The sequence below is a fragment of the Corvus kubaryi genome, unplaced genomic scaffold (genome assembly GCF_017639235.1).
Source record: "Corvus kubaryi isolate FWS band 111438036 unplaced genomic scaffold, C.kubaryi_AGA036_p1.0 split3-73, whole genome shotgun sequence".
In the NCBI taxonomy this organism is placed as follows: Eukaryota; Metazoa; Chordata; class Aves; order Passeriformes; family Corvidae; genus Corvus; species Corvus kubaryi.
The window spans coordinates 46,167,130-46,179,918 of record NW_024582091.1 but is presented as its reverse complement, the minus strand read 5'-3'; the positions used below and the strand labels follow the sequence as shown (position 1 = coordinate 46,179,918).

The 12,789-nt window shown below is 39.5% G+C and overlaps 2 long non-coding RNA genes across 2 annotated transcripts in view; one reads left to right on the top strand and one right to left on the bottom strand.

Annotated features, from left to right (window-relative positions):
- LOC121659268 overlaps positions 1–12,789 on the bottom strand; it is a 48,298-nt gene that overhangs the window by 5,825 nt on the left and 29,684 nt on the right. The gene's annotated exons all lie outside the window — the stretch shown is intronic.
- The window catches only part of LOC121659267, a 28,742-nt gene that overhangs the window by 6,850 nt on the left and 9,103 nt on the right, over positions 1–12,789 (top strand). The window contains exon 2 of the long non-coding RNA XR_006014240.1: positions 2,913–3,019. This is a non-coding gene — a long non-coding RNA (uncharacterized LOC121659267). The remainder of the gene's footprint in view (positions 1–2,912; positions 3,020–12,789) is intronic.

Genomic DNA, 12,789 nt, shown 5'->3' with positions numbered 1-12,789 from the left:
TAAAAGATCTGAAATGCATTGATACTTCATTTAATTTTAGGCTTTTGTTTTTTTAATACAGTTATTTTCATCCATGTTATCATTTTTCTGTGAACGTAGACCCTTCTTCAGTATAACACCACCACATATATATTTAAATTTTGTTATTAGCTCCATCCTGTGAGAAAATTTCAGATATCAAGACAATTAAAATATTTACCATAAAAGTATGAGCATTCTAACATGCATTCTAGCATGCTCTTAATGTCATTCTAAACACAGCAAACAGTACCTCTTTGTGCATCTTCCCCCCTCCCTCCCAACTAGTGAGACAGGAGGTGAAATGCAAGGACAGATGAGACATTTCAAAGAAAACACTGGTGTGCTCCAATTTAAGAACAACATAATCATCTGAAATTAACAAGGCAAATAATTGTTTCAGAGAAAGTAAATGGGTAACAAGGCAAATGGGTAGGAGAAGCATAGAGTATGCAGGACAGATTCCAATATATTAAAGTTAATGATCCTGATAATTCTCATTTCTCCCATTCTTTAAATTTTTTTAGAGTCTGTCCCAAGACACTAGTCAGTGAGCGTCTTGAGTTGGCTTTAGGTCCAACTGGTGACTTAGTCTAAGACTTTTTGAAGTCCTAATTGAGGCAATTGAACTTTGACATGTAGAAGGTGATTGAATTAAAGTCTAGAGGAAACTGTGAGCTTTAACTAGATCAGCTCAGCAAGCACTATAGGGCATGGCATTGTCGTGACCAAAATTCAGACCTGTTGCTGGGATTGGGTTCAGCAACTTGATGCATTATCACGGTTTTCAGTTTTACTTCAGGCAAGGTGTGTAAGAAGTCATTAATATCTGCTCCTTCAAATCTCCCTGTGAGTCAGCATCCCTCCTGCTGTAGCTCTCCAGTTAAGACTGGTTCCAGCATCAATTAGGAATAGCCAACATTTATTAATTGTACCTGTATTTTGTAGACCATTACCATATAGATGCTCAGTTTGAAAAGATGTTTCCTGAGTAACAGTGGGAGAAAAACTTGGCACAGAGGCCCCCCCTACTTAGCCAAGACAGACAGGTCAATGGGAAAAAAGAGATTGCCTTCATTTTAGCAACTGGAAATTGAGATACACACGCAAGGCAAGCTGTGCTGCTTTAGTTGTGCAAGTCTGTGGTACAGTTTTTACTGCTGCATGCAGCTACGCCTAAATTACGATCTGCAGTAGGAGCTGTTTAATTTGCATTAGATTTGCATCTGCCCTTACACAGAGAGCAAGTAGCTTCCCTGGAACAATGTTGAGGTGTGTCTGGAGGAATCACAGAGGCTGCTGGCACAGCCTGAGCTTACCCACAGCTCTGCCTTCCAGCTAGGAAGTGTAGATCTGTTTTCCCTCTCCATGGCCAGCCCCACTCCCTCAGCCCTTCTCCTCAGCACACAGCTCCTTGTGGAGCCTGAGTGACCCTTACTTACATTCTGATGGTTTTAAGGCAAAAATGGCAGCTAAGCTTTTGAAAAACACTCCAGCCTAACTAATATCCCTATCCATTCTCCATCCCTGTATCTAATGACAGGTTGGTCAGGGCTTTGAGCAACCTGGTCTAGTGGAAGGTGTCTTTCCATGACAAATGGGTTGGAACTACATGATCTTTGAATTCCCTTCCAACCCAAGCCATTCAGTGTTTTTCTGTGATAATAAATACTGAACTGCACTAACTCTGGGCCATGAAGATTTCATTGTAAAGATGGTTTAATATATAGTCAGGGCACTGTGTGAGGGCTGGTGGCACTGTGGGTCATTAGTGGCTGCTTATGGGAGTCCATTGGAATAGAGCCTGGAAGCCAGGGTGTGAGACACCCACCAGCCAGGAGCAGGCAGCCATGAGGCCCTTGGGCAGCCCCAGACCCTGGCACCAGGAACCTCCATGGGGATGTGCCAAGGCTGGGCTGGGACACAGGCCCGTGGCTGGGCAGGGCCATGGCAAGCTGGAGGATGGCCTTGTATGGCAGCTGGTGAGGGGTCAGTAGCTCTGACCAAGGAAGCTGTGACCGGTCCCGAGAGATGGTCCCAAAAGAGATCGCCTTCCCGAGGCCTGGTGTCTTCCCTCAGCTGCTGGCCAGGAGGGCCCTTGCAGAAGCTGTCAGCTCTTTAGTGATGGTCAGCTCATGATTCCAGCTCAGCTCTGCAGGGCAGCCTCCAGGCCAGACCAGGGAGAGAGACGAAAGGCCCCTGTAGCTGTTCTGCACGAGGCAGCTTTATTAGCCCGGCGAAGGGAGCCAGGGACGAGCATCGCTCTGCCCTCGCAGGGGCAGGGGGCGAGCTTTATAGGGATACAGGGGGTGGGTGCCAGAGGGTAAAGGCCAATGGGTTACAAAGGATCTGCACAGGGTCTCCCAGAGGATTCTGGGTCTGTCTTCTTCTCGCCATAACTGCAAAGTGGCTCCCTTTCCAGGGGAGTTCTGCTGGGAGGTGAGGCACTCTCCTTACCCCAGCAGACGTCCCTCCGGGGCGGGGGCTGGGTATACCCCACAGCCTTGCTGCAGCATTTCTGGGGCAGGAGTTGACGACTCCAGGTGCTGACATGGGGTCCTGTGTCATGGGGAGCTCTGGCAGGGACAGTCAGGGCTGGGAGTGGCCCCAGGGCTCTGGCATTTTTATGCCGACATCTAGAGTAGCAATTCATATCTGAAGAGCAGTCTTAAGTAATATCCCATGGAAATGTTTTTCTATGTCATGAATATCTTTATCTTCAGAAAAATTTGTTTTCGCTGGACTTCTAGATGAAGATGTATTCCATAAATAACCATTACATCAAATGTCAGTGAGTTATTTAGTTGCTGTATATTTACATTTTGCTGATATATTCTCCATATATCAGTTTATATATTCATGTCTTCTGCCTTCCTCCTGGATATGCCATTCAGGTTTGGAGGCACTCCTGGATACACCGAGTTTCAGGAATCCCCTAGAGCCACCACATACCAGAGGCCACCACGTACTTAGAAGATTCATGAGGCTGCTCTATCTTTCAGTAAGTGCTTTGAAATACTTTTGTCTGTCTTGCTGATCCCACAGTAAACACAGTTTTTTAGAATCAAAAACTTAGGCCATTGAATAGTATTTTCAAAGAATTATTCCTGCGTAAGCATAAATTTAGTAAAGTATATATCTAACAGATGGATTCTTAATGCCTGTGACTTTGCAGCTTTCAGGTGTTGACAAATGTATTGAAAAGGTGTCTTCCCAAAAAAAAAAATAAAAGCATATTAGGGTTTTATCATAATATAACTTCAGCTCTGCTGAAATGGAATATACAAGCATTAGCAAACATTGCCTTAAAGCCCCCTGTATATGGAACTGTTCACATAATGCTGAAGAATAATGCTTTGTTCCTCACACTTTTGAAAGCATGGTGTCTTTGAGCTAAGTAAGCAATTAAGAAGTTTATCTCCCTATTATGATCTGCGTGGGTTCTTGTTACTGCTATCCAGTTCTGCATTCAGCACTGTAACTCTCATATGTTTCTCTCAGTCTCTACAGATAATTATGTGAGCAGTGTAATTCTTCCCTTGGGTAGTTTTCTTTGAGGTGAAGAGTATATGCACTACTGTATTTTTGTACACAAGAAGGCATGATTAAAGAAATATGCCTTACACTTCAAGCAGAAAATGATAATATTTGTGATGATACATATTTCATGAAAACTGTAAATTTAATTTAGTGAAGAAATAGAACTTTGTTTAAATAATAAAGAAAAAGCTTTCATTAGGGTGAAAGCAGAGAGAAATTTTTCTTCTGTGAACATAAATAGAGTAAGTAAATAGGCAAACAGCAACGCTGTTTAAACAGATTTTCCCCACAGAACTCTTGCTACCCAAAAACCATAGGAAAGTTCAAGCAGTGAAATTTATGTTAGAAGTAAAACATTCTATAATTTAATAGGAACAAATTATGCTCATGTATTTTCATGCTGAAAAATATCAAAATTAAACAAATTAAAACAGAGTATGAATAAGTGAAAGCAAGATTTTGCTTTGCTTTTTGTACATTTTGAAAATGATCGTAATCTACCACTACCTAATATTTAGTTTCTAAAGTAATTATGAGCATTGTGTAGTGTCTGTGTAATAAACATACAACTTTAAACAGGATTTGGATACCCCACTCTCTCCAGTCAGAACAAGATGGGTATTTCTCTTGGAAAATACAAAGTATGCAAGTGGGTAAAAAATAGTGGGATCTGGAGGTCAGTGACTTCCAGATCCAGCAGATCACCAGAGAAGCACATCCCAAAACTGAAGATATTTTGGTAGTCCCTTCTTTCAGCTCCTTCCTGTTTGAATGTGGAATTGTGAGTACTTCAGCAGACCTCAGCTGCACAGTACTACATGAGAGAGAACTATGCCAAGGACTGTGTAACCCTCTGCTGCCCTGTATTTTAATGCGCTTTTCACTTAGACCTGTTTTATTCAACACTTATACCCCCTCAACTCTTCCTTTTATTGCTCTAGGTTAGAAGTCCTATTCATTTCATTTTTAAGCTAGGCTTAAAAAGGGGGAAAAATGAGGGGAATTGTGTTTTGTGTTACATATAATTATCACTTTTCTCATAGCGTATGAACTTCTTTTCCTTCCCAACATAGAGTACACACTGCAGCAAGAAAAAAAAAAACCAAACAAAACCAAAACAAACAAAACAAAACAACAAAAAAAAACCAACAAAAAACCCCCTACTAATAGAAATTAAAATACTGAATCTGAATTGATATACCTTATACACGGAAAACTTAAACACCAGAGGAGATCTTTTTGAAAGAAAAAAAGAGCACTGTTTCTTTCTGAAGTATCTTTGTACACATAAGAACTATTTTACATGTCTGAGGTTAAACATTTGCTTTCTTGACCTTATGCTGAGAACAGCCTCAAGGTGAAGAATTTATCTTTAACAGAGAAAAACCCCTCTAAAAATAAAATGAATAACCCTCCCCAGCTTTACTGTCTGGAATAATTTAGTGCAATGTAGATTGTCAAAATAAAAGAAAACTTGGTTTGTTTTTTTTAGGCTTTCATAATGTCCATCTGATCAGCTATTTTGTAAAAAATAGTAATTGAGTGGACCTGTGTAAAAGACAAAAAAATGAAAGCTAAAAAAACCACTCAGATATAAGTAGTAACTTCAAACCAGTAATAATCCTAACAAAATATTCCAACATATGATTAATAGATGTATTTACATATATTTATTCATGATCTTGAAAAGAGAGTTTATGGCATCTAGGTGAGAGGACTACTCAGAAGGCTTCACAAAACTAAAAAGAGCCATATGACCAGCAAAATAAAATGCTTGTAAATTAATATATACAGTGGGAAAATTTTAAATGAAAATAGGTAGATTTATTTTCATGTTTTAAATTACCAGCATCATGCCTGCAGAAAGCTCAGGGAGAAGCTATGCTTGGTAATAGCAAACCAATGGAATATATTTCTAAATTTCTAAAAAATACTGATACAGACTGGATTGAGAGTGAACTTTATCATTCTAAACATTACTGTGAAATGAAAATAGCTAAGGAGAGTCTGACTTGTTCAGGAGAATCCTACAGTAAGTCTACATCACTAAGGAAAGAGACAAATACAAAAAGGAGGTATGAGTTACACACAAATAATAATGAAAAAGAGAAGGTTAAGAGGTCTTATGAGAAGGGGATGTGCCTACAATATACTTGGTATAAAAATGGAAAAATAAAAAAATGGAAAATATTGAATTAAGAGCTAATAAATTAAAAATTGCCAACAGGTTATATCTCTTGTACTACACCAAATGAAGCGGTGTAATTTAATGGAAAAAATATTGATCAGTCAAGAGCTGTGAAAGATTTTTGAAGATGTTTGGATGATTTATAAGAACATCCACTGATAGTTATCTGACAGCTTTGAAAAACATTGCATATAGTCACTCATGACCAAATTAATCATAATTTTGCTGGAGTAAGGAAGGAATTGTTTCTACAGAAGGATCAGTTGCATTTCTTCATTTTGGAGGTTTTTTCTACCTTCCTGTCCCCAGTATTGTCTGCTGCCAGACACAAGATTATATGGACCACTGATTTAATTATTTTCGACCAATTATATGGACCACATTTATTTATTTTTGTCATAGCTTTTTTACTTTTGTCTGAGTTTCTTTCTGTTTACAATATTTGTAACTATCAAGATTTCTTTATTGTTAGCAATTTCCTGACTTACGAAATTTCCCTTCGTATTTTGCAACAAGCATTTCCCATCCTCTAAACAATATTAATGGGACAATTAATCACTTTCAAAGCCATATAAATTAGAAAAATTCCCGAATTGTTTATATGTGTTTGAGAAACCATGTTGAACTTACATCTATTGAGTACAGTATCTGACCTTTAAAAACTTACGAATATTTGGACAAGAATCCTGGAAGACACTTGAAATTCAAGCAGCACTAATGCCTAGACATCTTTAGGAAATTTTGAGTGTGTACAAAGAAATGGCTGCTTCTGTGAAATATTTGCAGTGTTTCAGGATTGAAGGGAATTATGAGGGATGTGCACTTTTAACTCAAAAAGCTGTTTACAGACCACTAAATGCACATATAGTTCTTTAAATATCCTTTACTGTATTATAGGCTTAACATGACCATTCAGATCCATAATTTTAACAGCACGTGTGAGTTTTTCCACTGTGTTGAGATTTGAGAGTGAGCACTTCCAACGGTAGGATAACTCACATAAGAAATTCCTGCCACTGGATATGACTGAATTCAACACAGATAAGAATCAGGAGTTACTCCATCATGTTTCAGATACTAGAGTGGCACAAACTATAAAATCCCTAATCAGAGAGATAGAAAACTTGTTTTCTGGTAGATGTGTTGACTGAAGTCTGCAGCTGTCACTGAACAATTGCCCTGGAGCAGTTTAGGGTTGCCCAGGGCTTCAGTCACACTCAACATGAACATCTTAAAAGCAACTCCTTCCTTACCCTAAGTAAAACTCAGTGCTTAGGTAAAAGCTAATGTGCTGCCAAAGGACAGGACTGAAAAATATATTTACTCCCCCAAATGTCTTTCTACCACCAAACTTCTCCTGTGGACTGAACAGTCCCTTGCTCTCAGATCTGGCAAAGGAATGAAAAAGTGAGAATTTGTGTTTAAAGAAAAAGCATTGAAGAGCTTAAACTCACTATGAAAGTAGGAATCCCCTTCAGTTTTTTGTGTAACACATCAAATGAGAAGGGTCAAAAGAGAGTACAGCCAGTTCTCCTGGGGAGAGTTCAAAGAACAAAACAATTGTCTAGCCACCTGGAATCCCCTATCAAAGTGAAATCCCTGAAATACACCTGTATAGGCCAGACATGCATTACAGTCAATGGTGCGAAGACCCAAAAAGTCAGGACAATTAGTTCTGATGCTTGCTGTGAGAAGATGTTCACCCAGCCTAATATTCTGTTAGACTGTACAGTCTGATTAAGATAAAATGAAAAGAAGTCTCCATATGTGTCTGTACGTAGCCTCCTAACACCACTTGAGATATTGCTCTGAAGGCAACAGGTACCAGTCAGGACAATGACTTGTGAACCTGTTGGTATCCAAAGGGAGCTGGGAGGAAGATAGAACTATTGCATGCTTGAGCATGGTCAGTATGAAAGGAGGCATTAACAATTCTCAGCAGTAATATCTCTCTGATTATTAGTGTGTCTTTGCTAACTTTAGTCAGCCATGAAGAACATACTTAATGATGGTGAGATGGTGCATAAGGATGTAGGTCTGAAATTTTTAATAGAAATTCTCTGTGTGACAAATGATGTATTAACTTTAACTTGGACTGAGTCTTTAATATCCGGCCCAGTGAAAGAATCTCAGAAGTCTTATGGGTAGTACCAAATTTACAGCCGCCTTTCTCATTAGTCTTTAGAGTTTCCCCGGTTTGATCTTGCAAGTGGTAAGGAAATGAGTAAATTCTGAGGGGTGAACAGCCTCCCAAATCTGTGTTTTACTTTCCTAAATATACCAAGAGACTGGTGTGGTAATTGTTGCAGTCTCTGCGCTAGAAATCGTACTTCACTTATCTGCAGTTGAGAATAATATAAAAAGAAACTTTTTTGCCTAATAAAACTTCCTTTCCTTACATAAGATATTAGGAAAATGCACTTTTAAAAAAGATAATGTGAACTTTACAAAACTAATGCCTCTTGATATTCATATAATAAATGACTTGTTTTTATTTAATATTGCATTTTCAAGGCTTGTGTTCATCTTTGTTGATTCTGTTCTGAAAATTAGAATTCCATGTCTATTGACCATCTGTGCTTTTTTTTTTTTTTACAAAAATTTGCCAGATTTCTAGATAAAAAATACTTTCCTAATTGGCTGCAAAACCAATACTACTTTGGAAATGTGAAAACCAAGACTCGTGTTTTATTGACTCACATACCATGATAATGGACCACCCCCTTGGTACCCTAAGTATAACAGAAATAGTTGGTTTGCCTCTAATTACACTGTTTGAATCACACAGTACATAAGGAAAATGGAATAAGTGTTTTGATTATTGGCAGTGTAAAATCTGGTTCATTTCCCCATTGTCTTATTGGAGCTGTGACAAAGTTAAGAAATAAAATGTATATTGTACAAAAATTGATGTGATGTAGCTGACTAAAAGCAGAGAACACAGCTGAAGTGGTGGCCCACAATAAATAATACAGTAGAAAAGAGATACCAAAATCTGAACCTAGCAAGTAAGTGTTAATACTAGGCTGTTGAAAAACAAGAAATTTCAATGTCTGTTCCACTTAGGAGAAAGAATGCAAACATGCTTATATTTACCTCTAAAATAGCAAAAGCCAATCTTTCACAATAATTATCTTTTAATGCTACTGCATAGCAAATATTTTTTAAACTTATGTAACATAAAAGCCAGGATGATCTCAGTAAATATAGACACAATCTTACCACAGGCCACTGCCAAGCCTAATAAAAATCCCAAAGACATCATTCAGCATTTTATGCCTTTGATAGACACATTTTAGGCACCAAACCCATTATCAGTATAAAACTAATAAGTTGTTTGCCTTAAACAAATTTTAAGAGGTCATAATTTTTTTTGCGCACATGTCTGTATGGAAAATAGCCAAAATACCAGTGGATAGAGTGTTGGCATCCATCAGGGCTTTAGCCTACAACAATAGCTGTAATATGTGTCATGAGCTCCATTTCTCAAAGTTATGTCTTATTTGCAAATACCATTATTTCAGAATACCAACATTTTGTTAGTAGCCTCCTATTCTTATCCTAAGTGGTTGGTTACCAAGAAGGTTACACACTGGTAGCCAACAGATTAAAGGTATTTGGCTGCTCAATGGTGTTTTTCTTCTCTTAATTTTACTTAGCAGGCACTGCACCATTCTCTTGGGAGATGTTGAAGCAGGAAAAGTAGGGACAATAGACACAGGGTACATCTTCTTTGTCCTGGACAGGCTGAGCCATTTCTTGACTTTTTCCCACTGTTGTAATGCATTTTGAGCTCACAAATATTATACTTCTCAGGGAACGATGACTTTAGTTTGCAGCTGCCAGGAAAAGAAGTGCCCTTTGTTTGCAGCCTGTCAATAGAATGACCTTTCCCTCCTGCCAATTTATGCTCAAGAAATACACGTGATTGTTTTCCCTTTGCTGGGTGTTTCAAGATCTTCCAAATTTGTTTGATCAATGGTTCAGAAGCTTTCAAACTGACATGAGAAAATATGCATTTTCGCAGACTCATTTTCAGTTGGATGTGAAGCAGCTGAAGCCAGAGATCAGCGAGAATTAATCTGTACTTAATGAAGGAAACTTGCTGAATTTCTGTAAACGCTTGCCTATGACACATATACAGAGTTATATAAGCAGTCTGCCATTTATGCAATCTGCTTTGGCAATATTTATATTTGTATTCAAATCTTCTTCCTTGTGAAAGTAAATCAAAGCCTTGTAATTGCCTAACAGTCAATAACCTGCCTTTTGGAATTCTACCTCAAAGGCAACAACAGGCTTCAAAAGCTGCTATCAGGTTTTCAGAGTAGCCAACAATACATTCTTCCTGCTATGTTCAAAGCAGATGCTGTCTTTGTCTTTAATGAAACAATGCAGATGCACCAAAATGCCATTTAACTGCAACAAAAATTTATAAAGTAACTTGAGATGCATTCTTGCCTGTGTGGCTACACAGCAGGTATAGACATACTCGAATGACTTTTGCCTGTACTCCAAGTTCTCTGGCAATCACATGGCCATATTAGGATGGCATTGTATCCAAGCTACAAATCTCTGCTAAGAAGCAGCATATGTTACCCTGAGCACATGTTGCATGTTAGCATTGTGATACCATTTCTTATCTGCATCTCAGCAGCGTAGATCTCCTACCAATCTCTTTTCTTTCTCTGAAGATCAATGCAAAATTGACATTAGACCCTCTGAAATGCTCCCTACTGACAGCACATTTCCCATCAGCAGTACCTGTTATCTAGTGTTGCACTGGGTAATGGCCAAGACCATCTACAGTGGAAGCTTGGGCATGTTATGCTCTTGCCTGTGTGCAACCTGTTACACCAGCTCTGCATATCTTAAGTGCTTTTAAAAAACACACCTTAGAAATCACTGCCTGCACTACCACACATGTTTTTTGAATGACAGGAAGCAGGGATCAGATTTTTTGGTGATTTTACAGAAGACTGCTTGTCTTCTATAAAATAACACCTGTCCACTAAGGTGCCTGATTTTTGATAGATTTTAGCAAGTAGCATGCTCCATGCTGTGCACAGGATGGATTACTTGCCTAATTTGCCAAGTCAGGAGCCATGGTTGAATTACACGTATTACACATTAATCCATCTGCACTTCCCTATCGATCTCAAATCTAAAAATCTACATTATGTACATTTCCTGAAAGCTAAGACACATGCAGAATGCATAAATCTCATTTCCTCAGAGAGGGTAGGTTATACATCAAAGACAGACCAATGACAAACAAAAGTGAAGTCCCTTAGCCCCAAATAAAAAAGTTGAAGAGAATTTTTACCAAAAAGTACGTGCGTGAAGATCAAATGTGGGAAGAGTTATAGCAGGGTAAACTGTTGTGCTGGGGTAAGTTTGGGTGGTGTCTCTGAGCCCTTAGTAGCCTGTGACCAGCAGTTGGATCCCTCTTGCCTTGCATGCAGCATCTCACAGTCTCACTGTCCTAACTGTGCCTCTCAGCTGTGTTTTGATGGGAGCCATGCTGCCCTTCTACCCTCTGGCAGCTGCACCAGGACCACTTCCAAAAGCATCTTAAAATATTATCAGCTTACTCAGTAATTTGGGGGTCATGCCAGTGTTGTTTGCAGCCAAACATGTATTTAGCATAGGCTAAGTGAAGGTTTGCTTTCAGGCAATTACAGCTTTGATGCAGTAGCATGTTAAACTAACTCTCCATTCTTTCACTGAGTCAATGGTCTTTTGCTGCTGCTTCTGCCCAGAGTGTTCTGGTAGCCTCAGCTGCATAAACTCCTACTTGAATTTGCTTCCTGATGGCAAGCACTTAATCACATGGCTCCTCAATGTTTGCTCTAGAAGATGGCAGTAAGCACTCCTACAAGTAAGGAAAGACCTTTCCTGGAAGTTGCAGGGGGCACCCTTCAACTTTTTATTGCAGCCTCTCAGGTGAGAGTGCTGCCAGAATTGTGAATGTTTCTCCCTCACTGCATTTCAGTGCTAAGTTCCAGTGATTTAAGGCCAGTCTTTGAGGGCATAGCTCTCAAACAAACATGGTCTGTCGCATTAGGACACAATTCAAAAAGTTGCTCAACTGTTAGTTACTGGTTCTTGGGTAAGAACTGATGAAACACAATGCAAGTATTTCTAGTCCCTAAAGCTGACTTTGCCTTAAACAGGCTGGATTACCTGGGCAGCTACATGGAGAGGAACAGTAAGCAAAGAGGCAGTAAACATCATAATCCTAAACAACTCCCAGTTGCACTTCCCAAGACTACAGTCTTCCCTCCCTCCCTCCCTCCCTCCCTCCCCCCGCCCTTTCAGCGTCCATCTATCAAGACATGCATTCTTGGAGTGAGTGTTGGTACATCTGTTATTAATGGCACTTTCCATATTCCTACTCAGAGCTACATGGCACTGGACAGCGGTCTTGTTTGTGCCTAGTGTAAGGCCTCAGAAGGAGATTTTGTGCTTAAATAAAAGGGTATGTGAATTACCACAGGTATCAGGTATGCCCTGAAAAATGCTATGAGATTCTCTCTCTACCAGTTTAAAATCCTTTAGCACCTTCAGGGCTGTGACATGAACTCAGGCTCTAAACAGCTGGGATGTTAGGTGGAAGCAGATGCCAGTGGATGGAGAAAAATGATACATCCATAGTGCAAAAAGGAGCATGGTCCACACTGTAGTCATATCAGCGCAGTGTCATCCCAAACTCATTGGACTTGCTGACATGTAAAGCTTATTAGTTCATGCACATTGGCTTCCTTTCACTGGCAGGCTGCTTCCTGAGGCCTGCAGTGTGCTGGCACATGTGCTGCACCACACTGTCATGCCAGCTCATTTGGCAGAGCTCAGACACGCATGCACTCCTCTCTTTGTGCACTGCAGCTCCACTCCAGGTAGCTGGGAGGGTAACTAATGACTGAGCAGTGGCTCTTTACGCCAGGACATGCACGGTGCTGGGTAAGTATCTACAATCCTGCCCTTACTGTTTTTAAAAGTCTAGTCCTAGATGAATGTAGGTTTCCAGAGTTGATAGGTAT